The following is a 13,040-nucleotide window of genomic DNA, read 5'->3' as shown; positions in this document are numbered from 1 at the left end:
CTGAAACTCTTTTATGTATTACTTATACTCTCTCTACAAGTCTGCGACTGATAGGGACCATCTGATAATTATTACCGCTGAAATATCTTATGAATACAAACATCAGCATCCACCTATTATTTTCAGAGGATTCGTTTTTTATTTTAATTTCTTCTCAAGATATCCATTTCTGACGTCATCAGGATTTTTCGGGGATCGGTTTACTTCAAAATTCGGAAAGAAATCGCAGAACACCAAATTTCCATTTTTTTTATTTTTATTGCAGTGGTCATAAAACCAAAATTAATCTACTATGTGCATATTTCCCTAATGATGAACGAACTCACCATTGCCGTTTTATTAGTGCCTTGTGCGAAATAGTCTATTCACATTATATTTCCAAAACTTTGTTTCAAGATTATAAATAAATGCTAAAATTGCCCTAAAATAAATATCAGCATTGTCTGTGGTAAAATAGATTAAGATATGGCTCTATCCAAGAGTACTTGTATGGGGAAGAGCCATGTAGGAATAGCTGGTTATTTACTGAACAATGAAGCTAGCAATTTCTGAGTTATTGAATTACTAAAGGTCGCTTTCTTGAACACTTACAGATTCTTAACTTGCCACATACTTTGAACAAAGTTATGATGCGTATACCGCTACTGCCTGAAGTAAGTTTATTTTCATAAAAATTCAACATTAAATCAACGTTGTAGCCACTACTATAAAATCGAATTAATTACCTATCTATGAATTGGATCGATGTATCTATGTATTTTCGAATCTTTACAAATTATTTTTACTTTTATTTTTGAATGGAATATTGTGGATTGTAATAGGGCTTGGGTAACCTGAGTTCTTTTTGCAGCAGCACGATGTATCTTCTTCAACGCAAATTTCGAAAAGCTAAAATTACTCTTGCATTTATAAATTCTACAGAAAACCCATTAAATTACCTTTTCCGAAAAAGTGTTTAAACCAAAGAGGTTGTTTAGCAGATTAAAATAATACAAATTTAATGAAAATGATTGCAAAAATAGTAGGGAAGATTCCAAAAAAACACAGAAACCTATTTTGTAAATTGTACTTCCGTTGACCGATTTTTTCCTTGAAATTGCAAAAATACCTGTAACTACTCTTGATTCTATATTAGTGGTAGTTCTGAACATTGTTCTAAAGGATTCCTTTAGAGGAATGTTAGGGGGTTGATTTCTCCAGAAAATGAACAATAGATTTGCTTAGGAAAATGTTTCTAATCAAAAGTGATAGAACTCAAGGTGCATTTATTTTATTAGAGTGCGCCAATGGCGCGGATTTGAGCCCACAGTGTCCGTTATGTCCTCTTTAATCATTTATTTTCTTCTAAAGAGCCCATTCTCAGATGCAGTGTTCGGGCTGTTTACAAAATCTTAAGATATACTTGAGTATACAAATCTTCCCAACATTCCCTTGTGCTTATTCCTCTCCCGATAACACTAATCCTGGTATTTGCGAGGCAGGTAAATTGATCCAAATCGTTAGGCGAGGCTCGCAAAGCTAAGATGTGATACTCGGTTTAGGCATTTAATGGTTAATTTGAGAAATTCTTAAGTATATTTGCTAGTTGGGTCTCCATAGTTTCATACAAACCCCTATGCGCAAAGCTCACTCTAGATACTCCAAAATTGGTCATTCCAAATTTAAAGGGTGCTAGTATTCTAAGGAGAGCGAGCTTACATTCCTCCAACTACGGTAACTGCCAATATTCTTTAGAGAAAAACCGGGCGACAGATTCGATTCCCCCAAGGAAGCCAAACTCGCCTCAATACCTGGCGATCACTCTGGCGGCTCTGTGTTGAACCACAGCAAGAAAGAGGAGCCGATATATTCTAGTTATTATACCTTTTCAGGCTCCGTTTCCAAAAAATATTTTTATTAATTCATCGCCTAAATGTGAAAGGGTGATGGATAATAAATTACTTTCTACACCACCCACAAACAAAACTGAAAAATTAATTGTTCGCTATATTAGCTTATTATGTTTTCAAATTTATAGAATATTAATTCAATTCTGCCATTTAGATACAGAACTGATAGTATTAGGAAAAAGTGAAAATCATCTGTATGCAAGTTTAACCACATGAAGCGAAAGTTACTAAACATATAATTGCAAGAAATTAGAAAGCAATTATAAAATATAAGACGTTTAAATTCAATGAACTTTTATTCCAATTTAGAAAAACATAATTTTGTTAAGGATGATTGAATTATTTGCAAATTTAAGACAATGTATTTACAATCAAAACTCAACATTAATAAATAACATATTACTGATATTGCTGCTCTGATGGAGATAACTGGTTCAGGAATGTTAAATTGAATTGCCAAAATCATCAACTGAAAAGAAGAAGGTCAAGGCTGTCCGTCGTACGATGAATGAATAGTGATGGGAAATAAATGTCCAATTCTAATATTTTGCAAATCAGCTTCCGCATTAGTACAGGCCTCAAATAACGGACTTAATACCCAATACTCTCTCAATCATCCACTCCACGGCCCTAGGTGAGGAGAGGTGTCATTAGAACTGCTTCCTATCCGAAGCTAACAGCTAATATCTCTTTCAATCCAACCCCTTCTGGTAATTGCCTCGTGCAATTCTTAAGTTCTCCTAACCACTCTCTCTCTCTCTCTCTCTCTCTACCTTTAGCCTTGTGAGAAGCCTTGGCTAGTCTTTTCTTTTTATTCAGATGGACATGGCCAAACCAACTCAGGTTCTCATCCACAATTCTTTCTGCAGGTTTTTTTTTTAGGATAACTCCAAGTATTCCTCACACGTTCATGACAAAATTAACAGATAAACAACGCATAAACTTTTTGATCTTAGATGGAACAGTGAATAGTTTAAAATTTAATGAAATTTTAAAGAAAATCAATTAGCCTCCTTTCTTTAATTCTGGACCACTTTGGATTCTTTTGAAATGGATGGAATCAGTTTTTTTTTTTTTTTTTTTTTTTTTGAAGAAAATTGCTTATTCGAAAGTTCTTTGAATAGAGAGAAGCATATGCAATTCACACTTCAGGAAAAAGAAATTGCTGCAAATCCGTACTTTAACAATATTTTTTATTAATAATAACACAATATAACAATAAATTCTCACTAATATTGTAAAAGTCACAGTTCACAGATATGACTAGATTTCGAGAGGTAGATTTGGAAGTTTAGGAAATGACCGAGACGAGTCGAGACTGCATCAAAAGTAGAATAAAAAAAATTCAAGTTTGCGCTTCCTATAGTTTTTCTATCCATAATATTTTGCTCGCCAGCTCGTTTACATCAGTGGTGCGCTCTTTCGCTTTAAACAAACTTCTTTTTGAGGTGAATACACAATTTCAATAATAAGAGTTGACAAGATCGCAGTTGACTTTTTTTTTTAACGAATTGTCAGAGAAAAGGCAATTATTAAAAAGAGGCAGTATCGAAAAAAATAATGAATGAGTAAGACTGAATGCAAATAATTGTGTTGGATTGTGTAGATAGCGCAGTGAATGGACGCAAATCTCCCTAGACCAACTATTTGGGTGTGTCCTTCCACCCACGTTAATATTAGCACATATATTTCATTATTAAAATTTATGTTTTCTACAATCAGAACAAATTTTTTTATACGTATTTCATTAAAAACGTGTTTAGAAGTGCAATATCTTTCTTGAGGACGAATCCCAACAATTTTTCTTTACACTTAGATTACCATTTGCTCCTGTAAGAACCTATAACTATTATTTGAAACAATTTCCAAGAAAAAATATTTTATTTTCCATGATTTTACCGTAATCTTCGCTACTTTATTTTGTCTTCCACCTATTTTGAAACATGAAAAATTTTCACTGGAAATCGTCATTTTGAAACCTCACGAAATCACTACATCGATATTATGTTTTCGCATTTTTACCTTTAAAGTTATTCTATCTGTTTTGCTTCAGACAACAGTTGAAATCATATTTGATGCATAAATTTAAATAGGGAAAAGTTTTAGCGGTTGTGTAGTAGAGTATAAGGTTTACTTTTGACCTATTTTAACAGTGCGCAGTGGTTAAACTCCTAACTTGCTTCAGTCATTTAATTGATAAAATATTTTAGAACAAAGTAAAATTTCTTAGTGGCCACTCCCACGAAATTTTCTTTCAAAGTGTCTTTCTTCTTTATATTTTTTCTAACTTAAACTTAGAATGCTAGCATTACAGTTAACTTAATCGAACATTGGGTGGTGGGGACATTTGACCTGCTATGGAAGGTTGAACTAAACTAATAATTCTTTCATTTATGATGACTTACTTGAGTGGGGAGTAACAAACGACAGAAGATAGGTCCTCCACTAGTGTCTGATTATTATTGTAGTTACACTGTCTGTTCTGCGGACAGAAGCAAAGGTATTGCCGGAATGCAGATCTGGAGTTTATCGAGGGGCTTCAAAGAGAGTAACTCCCCTTGGAAGAAGCTGGGCAGATAATTAAGATGGGTAACCTACCACAACATTACTATAAAGTGCCCGTAAGAGAGCTGACTGAAGTTTGTATTCAATTGGCTGCCAAGTGGTTTTTTTTTTTAGAAGCTTACTTTCTTTGTTCATGGAGAGGGTGTACAGGAAATCAATTGTAAGCTTTTGATCCATGAAAGGCTAGAGTCCATAAAATAGACTTTGAAATCGATGCCGGGACCTTAGGACATAGGCAAATTAAGCGGCCGATACTCTTGGAATATGGTGGGTTGCATTAAATTTAAGTCAATTAAGCCTGCCCTACTGAAGAATATGCAACTATAAGTGGTAACCTGAAGGTGAAGTGAAAGAACTATTATGAAAAACAAGGGAACTAAAACAAAAACATACAAAACAACTTTTCAAAAAAATGACCTTCCGCATTCACTCTACGATAAATTGCCTGTTTCAGGTCGTTGACTGGGCATGACCTGCTCCTCCAGAATCACCTTCACTGTATTGGAGATAAAGAATCTACGAACTATCCACCTTGTGCCATAGCTGGAATTACTGGAAAACATTTAGTTTGGCTACCGTTGCCTTTGATTAGGATAAAGAAGAAAATTTTAAACGAGGCAATTTATACACGGCTGCTAGAAGGAAAACGGCTAAAACAAACTAATTAAAAGACAAAGGTAAAACAACGGCTTGAATTAATTTTTTGAAAATATCTTAACAAATATTAGAATAAAAGTCGTACAATTAATTAAAATGAAAATAAATAAAGACACATGAGTTCTAATTTTAATAAAAGTAATTAAAAACTTTCAGGTTTATAGTTTTTTTAAAATAATATTATTACTAATTGTAGTAATTATTTTTAAAATGTTTCATCTGAATATGTTCAAATATTAATTTACATAGCTGTTTGTAACTATGTATCTTTGATTTTATCGCATCTCTGACCGGTTCTTGACTTTCATCCTTCATCATGGTGCGTTTTTCGACGGATAAATCAATGGTATCCAGCATTGCGTAGCTAACTACATTTTAAACAGATTCTAAGTACGTACACACCTAAAAATGGTTTTATTTTAAAAATCCGAAACTGGACGAACTTATTTATAAAAAAAATATACTGAGGCTTAGATGATTGGAAAAGAAAAAAAAATACTTAACAATTTGGTGGGAAATTTATAAAAAATGACAACAAAGTGAAATAAAAAAAAACTATACTTAACAAAAGTTTGTAAAGAGGACAATGAAAGACTATGTCAATCCATGATCAGTGGTATTGTACCACAGGAAGTTCATTCTCTCTCTCGTAGAAGAGATAGAAAAAGTTTAATAGGCAGGATGGAAAAACAGACTATTCAAAATGTATTTTAATATGGATAGTTTACCCACGAAATGTACCAAAAGTTTATGAAAATAATTTTGTTGAACATTTAAACAACTTTCTCTAATTTCACTTATTTTTAATACTCTTTTTTTTTCTTTTTTTTTAATAACAATGAATTTTGCTGAACGTTCCAAGTAGTTGCATTACTAGACCTTACTACAATTACACTTGCAATCTCCAAATTTAGAAGAAAAACTTCCACAAACCTCCTAATAATCTTTTTTATTTTATTTTTTGTCCTCAAAATTGTTTCAGCTAAAAATTATTGATTACAATAATGAAAGAAATTATGGAAACCGGTCAGGGATACATACAATTGGCAACAACGTACATGTCATCTACCTGCCATAATTACTTTTTTTGGAGATGCTTAGGTCAGATCTTTAGGAAAATTTGCTCAATGAAAGTGTTTAGCATTTAGGTGGGGAAAAAGTAAAAAGAGAATTGTATTGAAGACACTTAAGAGAAATTTGTAAAAAAATGAAAATAAAATTATTTAAGTATTTCTTCGGGATGCCAGATTACCGACCATAAAATATTAAATAAGAATACCTAGTTGAATTTTTACTGCTACTTTTCTTGTAAGGATTAACTCATCAAAGAGCATGACAAAAAAAAAAAAACAAATTCTAAGAGGACTACCAAACTTTGTTTCTCAGTTTCAGAAACGATCACAACGCTTTCCATTTTTTACTTTCTCTTAAATTTAAGTTGAGTTGAAAACTGTTGGTGTAAATTAGCCAACCAGAAATTCTCTTTGAAAATAATAAAATAAAAGGATTAAGGCATTTTAAATTTGAGAAAAATTCATGTGGGTGTTTCTGCAACATAATTTAGTTTGGTCACACTAAGAAAAGTTGCATTGGGAAAGGCAATGGAATAATGTTGCTGACCTCATTGTTTACTATTTCAAACGTCAGTTGATCCTCACGAGGTTTGTATCCACGAGGCCAAAATCTATTTTGAAAGTTGCAAACTTTATGCTAATGAACGCAACATAACACATCTAAGCCACCTACTGTTTTCTGCATACATATCCATTATTTATATTTTTTACGTAAAACAATGATTTCTTTCTCTCTCAGTTAAAGAGTACGTGCTTGTGTTATTTATTACTATAGTGAAACTATCTAAGCCCAATCCAATTTTATAACGCATGACGTGTAATCAGTAATTCCCATTAAACAAAACTACCTAGTATGAAAAACTGCATTTTTTACTTTATCTTATCTTTTGATAAGAAGAATGTACTTGATCGTGTTACACCTATAAAATTGTTTACGAAAATACTTAACCTTGAGCCTATCTATGATCCGCAAATTTAAATTAATTTTAAGAACCTTGACAGAGAGGAGTGAAACTGTTGAAACCAGATTTTTTGATTTCTCATTATCAGCCTATTCATAACCTAGCTGATTTTGTTTTTTTTTCAGACCACATCCATGGATTTTTGGATGTGGACATGAGTCCATTGCAGAATTGTTATCAAAACAAAATAAAATAGGCTTATAAGTACAAAATTTCCCTAAATCAAGTGTGTAATTAAATAAAAATATAAAGCATGTTTACTTACTAATGTATGTATATTTTAGGCTATTTTTAAAATAAATAAATATGAGATATGACTTGAGCTGGATCAGAAACCAGAGAAGAGGAAGAGAAACTAGCCCGTTTGAAGAACGGCATTGACGGATGTATTCAGCACGTGCAATCCGATACTGTGCGTGGCGTACGTAATGAGATTTGATAAGTAAATTGTGCCTTCTGAGCTGCTTAAAAATTAATTATTTTGCACTTTATACATATTAATCATATTTAATCTCTGTAATTTGGTTTGATTAGGAGCACATTATGCCCCAGGAGAAAGATGTGGCTACTGATGTTTTCTCTTCAGGATAAGAACGATCTATCTAAGGACACGCCCTGATGTCACCCCTCTACCTCAAAAACGTTATATCACGGTAAATTTAAATATTATATCTCTTTTAGGTACCTCAATGAAATGAAACCTTAAGTTAATCACAAAAACCCTTATTCAGAAAGGTTCCACTTTATTTAATGGTTGTTTATTTATTTTTTATTGTTTTTGCTAAACGCTCAGTTTTTTTTTTTTTTTTTTTTTTTTTTTTTTTTTTTTTTTTTTTTTTTTTTTTTTTTTTTAAATAAATTGGATACTCTCATTGCACTTTTAGAACTTTAAATAAATAGTTTTTAACTATAAATTTTTGAAGTAAATAAACTTTTTTCCATTCTTCATGTGCCTCTTTAAAAAATTACACTCCCCCTAAAGAGGCTCGCCCCAATGGTTGAACATATTTCCATTGGAATTCTGATTGTCGCACACCCTAAGTTGACTCGGAATCAATCGGTTGCTATTTTTAGCCTACTAACTGATTAAGGTGGAGGACAATCTGACTCTTCCCTCTCTGCGGAAGGATGTTTTAATTGAGGAGATATTAATATATTAATGACCGTAAATGAGTGCAAGACACTTTTAGGTCTCCGATACCGCCCGTGTTGAATGATTGAACCCCAGTCTTTAAAAAAAAAGTTAAAAAAGAAAACACAAGCATATTCCAGCTCAGAAAAATTGCCCCTCTTCGAAATTTGTTTTATCTCCTTTCCCTTTGAATTTGCCTAAATTATTTTTACTTCTTTATGAAGAAGGCTTAAAATTTGTCGAAATAGGTGCAATCTAGAAGATACATGCAACCAGTTACTTTGATACAAAATTGGTCATATTTGTATATTTAAATAAAATTCTATTAGCAATTTTTTTTCATTAATATGAGTTAACCAGCATAAGTTACTCTACATTATAATTTTAATTATATAATTATTACCATTATTGTAATAGAAAGTCATAGGAGTTGACACTAGTTTGGCGCAAACGCCTAGGTGTCGAATTTCAAAATAAATATATAAAAATAATTGTTTTGTTTATACGGATCTATTCAAAATATTAGTTTACGAATTTTTATCTGTTATTTGAAAACAGCTTTCAATTTTATTTTTGAGGAGAAAGGGGGAGGGAGTGAGAGAGAGAGAGTGATGTAAATGTGATACAAAGAACAATGAAAAGTTAAAGTGACGGATGATAGCATCTGCGGCAACAAACTCGGCTAGTCTGTCCTCCTCTAGTTTACAATAACGCTCTCATGAAAGTGTATCATTGGTAATAGAACTTGCGTCATTGTTTTGAGGGAATATAATATGGAAAACCGATACTATAAACTATTCTATAGTTATTTAATGCCATAATTTTATTTTATAAGAAATTTTTTTATTTTAATGACATGTTCAAATTTTTTTAAATTATTTCGAAATATTTTTCTAGCAAAATACTACCTCAAGCTAGCAGATATTGCAACTTTAGAAAATTGGTCCTAGTCCACCGTACAGATCCAAAAGGATGTTATCTAAATCATTATTACCAAAATAGAACTGAAACTTTTGAAAATATTCTTCAGATATTCAAGAATTTTATCATAGGAAAAAATCTTAAGTATATCTTCAAAATAATATTTATTATTCATTTAATTTCAAAGCAGTTTTTATTTTCCAACATTAGATTGTTGGAGAAGCCTCATTTGGAAATGGTCGCTTCATGCACTAATTGAAAAAATTATAAACGAGGAATATGTTTGTTAAAAAAAATAATAATAATAGCAATCGAGAATATTATCTTTAATAGAAAAAGGAGAAAAAATTGGATGTATTTCCAAATTTTACTTTTTCGTGTAGTTTTTTTAATTAGTTGAATAGGCCCCATACGATCAAGATCAGTAAAATCACGATTAAATTTCTGAAGGATGTTTTTGGCTTAATTCGTTACTAATACTTTTAAAATAATGTTCGTTTTGTTGTTTACGAGGTATTAGCGTTATGCTATAAAACCAACGACCAACATTAAAGATAAACGCTGTAAAAGTGAACAGCTTAATAAATTGTTTTCTTTCTGTATCACAAAAACTTTATACTAATTAACAAATAAATTACCGAACGTAATTATAGCTGTAATAAAGATAATTTAAAATCCGTATAAGATAACTCTTAAAGTGACTCAAGCATGTGGTATTTTATTTGAAAACAACCGAACTAGATTTCGCCATAGATAAAAGTCTCTTAAAAGAACGTTTAAAAAAAAAGTGCTTATTTTTTAAGACGGTTACTCCAACTCTTGCTGCAAGCCGATTCCTTAGGGGAGGCACTCTATCTTGCCTTATATTGCAGAGATGGACTCTGAAACTGGCATGATTTGATTTTAGCAGCAGATTATGTTAAACAAAATTATGTTTTCCCAAAATAGGCTCTCTAAACTAAGGTCTACTGAGATCTCGGATGATGGTTTGCAATTTTTTGTAAAGCCATTCAACTCAGCCAACATTAAAAATTGTATTATAGAAATGACAATTTTATTTAAAGATATTGTTTTTCTTTAAATTGTTTTTGGAGATATAGCTTTTCCCCGAGGAAAGTAGCTTCTCATGCTAGATCATCAGTAATAATATTCCTTTTGTCCTCACCGAAACATCTCTAGACTCATACAAAGACTGTCTGTATAACACCTTTCTCTAGGATGCTACTTTCAATGGGCTTTTTGTTAGAAAAGAGTTGCTTTAAGCCAATTCTGCAAGCACCGAGACTCCTTGAGATCTTAGGCTTTAAAGCAGTTGAAAACATCTGGAATACAATTTTGAAAGCCACGCAATTCCTTTCAAAATGTAAAAGATTATGTGTTGAAAAATATAATATTATATAAAACAGAACCTAAACATGAGTCTTTTCGAAAGCAAACTACCGCGAACCCAAGGAATCTCTGAAAAACCAATTTTCTCCCTTGTGGTTAAATTCACGGTTATTCAAATAAAATAGTCAGACCTAAATAATATAGTGTTTTGTAGAATTATAAAAAATACAGCACTGTCTAAAGCAGTGGTTCTTAACCTTTTCATAGTCGCGGAACACAATTATATGTATATATTTTTCTCGCGGAACACTACCATTAAATAATTTGAAATTCGGTATTTAGCAAGAACGTAAAATTAAATTCAAATTTAAAAAAAAAAAAACAATTTTTTGTTTTCGTATCGTTCCTAAGTTTCTAAATTTCAATACATTTAATATTGAAATTTCGCGGAACACTGGTTAAGAACCACTGGTTTATATCTTCTAAACTTATAGATCTGTGCACAAAATAATTATAGCTTATAATTTAGAAAAACAAAGTGTATAAGAGAACAAAATTCATATCAATACGTGGTTCACAGCGGGAGATATAGAACGGCCATAATTTTACAGAATTTCATGACCCAAAAAATTTTCAACCCTTTATATCTTCTACCTTTTTAGATCTGTGCACAAAATAACTATAGTTTATAATTGAGAAAAACAAAGTGTACAAGAGAACAAAATTCCATACGAATACGAGGTTCACAGTGGGAGATATAAAACGGCCACAATTTTACAGAATTTCATGACCCAAAAAATTTTCAACCCTTTATATCTTCTACCTTTTGAGACCTGTACACAAAATAACTAAAGTTTATAATTGAGAAAAACAAAGTGTACAAGATAAAAAAATTCCATATCAATACGTGGTTCACAGTGGGAGATATAGAACGGCCACAATTTTACAAAATTTCATGACCCAAAAAATTTTCAACCCTTTATATCTTCTACCTTTTTAGATCTGTGCACAAAATAACTATAGTTTATAATTGAGAAAAACAAAGTGTATAAGAGAATAAAATTCCATATCAATACGTGGTTCACAGTTGGAGATATAAAACGGCCACAATTTTACAGAATTTCATGACCCAAAATATTTTTAACCCTTTATATCTTCTACCTTTTTAGATCTGTGCACAAAATAACTATAGTTTATAATTGAGAAAAACAAAGTGTATAAAAGAATAAAATTCCATATCAATACGTGGTTCACAGTGGGAGATATAGAACGGCCATAATTTTACAGAATTTCATGACCCAAAAAATTTTCAACCCTTTATATCTTCTACCTTTTTAGATCTGTGCACAAAATAACTATAGTTTATAATTGAGAAAAACAAATAGTATAAGAGAACAAAATTCCATATCAATACGTGGTTCACAGTGGGAGTTATAGAACGGCCACAATTTTACAGAATTTCATGACCCAAAAAATTTTCAACCCTTTATATCTTCTACCTTTTTAGATCTGTGCACAAAATAACTATAGTTTATAATTGAGAAAAACAAAGAGTATAAGAGAACAAAATTCCATATCAATACGTGGTTCACAGTGGGAGTTATAGAACGGCCACAATTTTACAGAATTTCATGACCCAAAAAATTTTCAACCCTTTATATCTTCTACCTTTTTAGATCTGTGCACAAAATAACTATAGTTTATAATTGAGAAAAACAAAGTGTATAAGAGAATAAAATTCCATATCAATACGTGGTTCACAGTTAGAGATATAAAACGGCCACAATTTTACAGAATTTCATGACCCAAAATATTTTTAACCCTTTATATCTTCTACCTTTTTAGATCAGTGCACAAAATAACTATAGTTTATAATTGAGAAAAACAAAGTGTATAAAAGAATAAAATTCCATATCAATACGTGGTTCACAGTGGGAGATATAGAACGGCCATAATTTTACAGAATTTCATGACCCAAAAAATTTTCAACCCTTTATATCTTCTACCTTTTTAGATCTGTGCACAAAATAACTATAGTTTATAATTGAGAAAAACAAATAGTATAAGAGAACAAAATTCCATATCAATACGTGGTTCACAGTGGGAGTTATAGAACGGCCACAATTTTACAGAATTTCATGACCCAAAAAATTTTCAACCCTTTATATCTTCTACCTTTTTAGATCTGTGCACAAAATAACTATAGTTTATAATTGAGAAAAACAAAGTGTATAAGAGAATAAAATTCCTTATCAAAACGTGGTTCACAGTTGGAGATATAGAACGGCCACAATTTTACAGAATTTCATGACCCAAAATATTTTTAACTCTTTATATCTTCTACCTTTTTAGATCTGTGCACAAAATAACTATAGTTTATAATTGAGAAAAACAAAGCGTATAATAGAATAAAATTCCATATCAAAACGTGTTTCACAGTTGGAGATATAGAACGGCCACAATTTTACAGAATTTCATGACCCAAAATATTTTTAACCCTTTATATCTTCTA

At 31.4% G+C, this 13,040-nt stretch overlaps 2 protein-coding genes across 3 annotated transcripts in view; one reads left to right on the top strand and one right to left on the bottom strand.

The window, feature by feature from the left end:
• Positions 1 to 13,040, bottom strand: part of LOC141456295 (sodium/hydrogen exchanger 9B2-like) — a 53,314-nt gene that overhangs the window by 29,943 nt on the left and 10,331 nt on the right. The window lies entirely within an intron of this gene.
• LOC141456313 (uncharacterized) overlaps positions 1 to 13,040 on the top strand; it is a 37,822-nt gene that overhangs the window by 16,103 nt on the left and 8,679 nt on the right. The window contains exons 4-6 of the transcript XR_012459695.1: positions 4,909 to 5,131; positions 7,431 to 7,588; positions 7,681 to 7,799. The gene's annotated coding sequence lies outside the window, so the exon portion shown is untranslated. The remainder of the gene's footprint in view (positions 1 to 4,908; positions 5,132 to 7,430; positions 7,589 to 7,680; positions 7,800 to 13,040) is intronic.

This window comes from Rhodnius prolixus, unplaced genomic scaffold (genome assembly GCF_049639745.1).
Source record: "Rhodnius prolixus isolate KJV_2025 unplaced genomic scaffold, Rpr scaffold_4, whole genome shotgun sequence".
Taxonomy (NCBI): Eukaryota; Metazoa; Arthropoda; class Insecta; order Hemiptera; family Reduviidae; genus Rhodnius; species Rhodnius prolixus.
The sequence above is the reverse complement of the archived record's forward strand: the minus strand, read 5'-3'. Positions and strand labels throughout refer to the sequence as shown.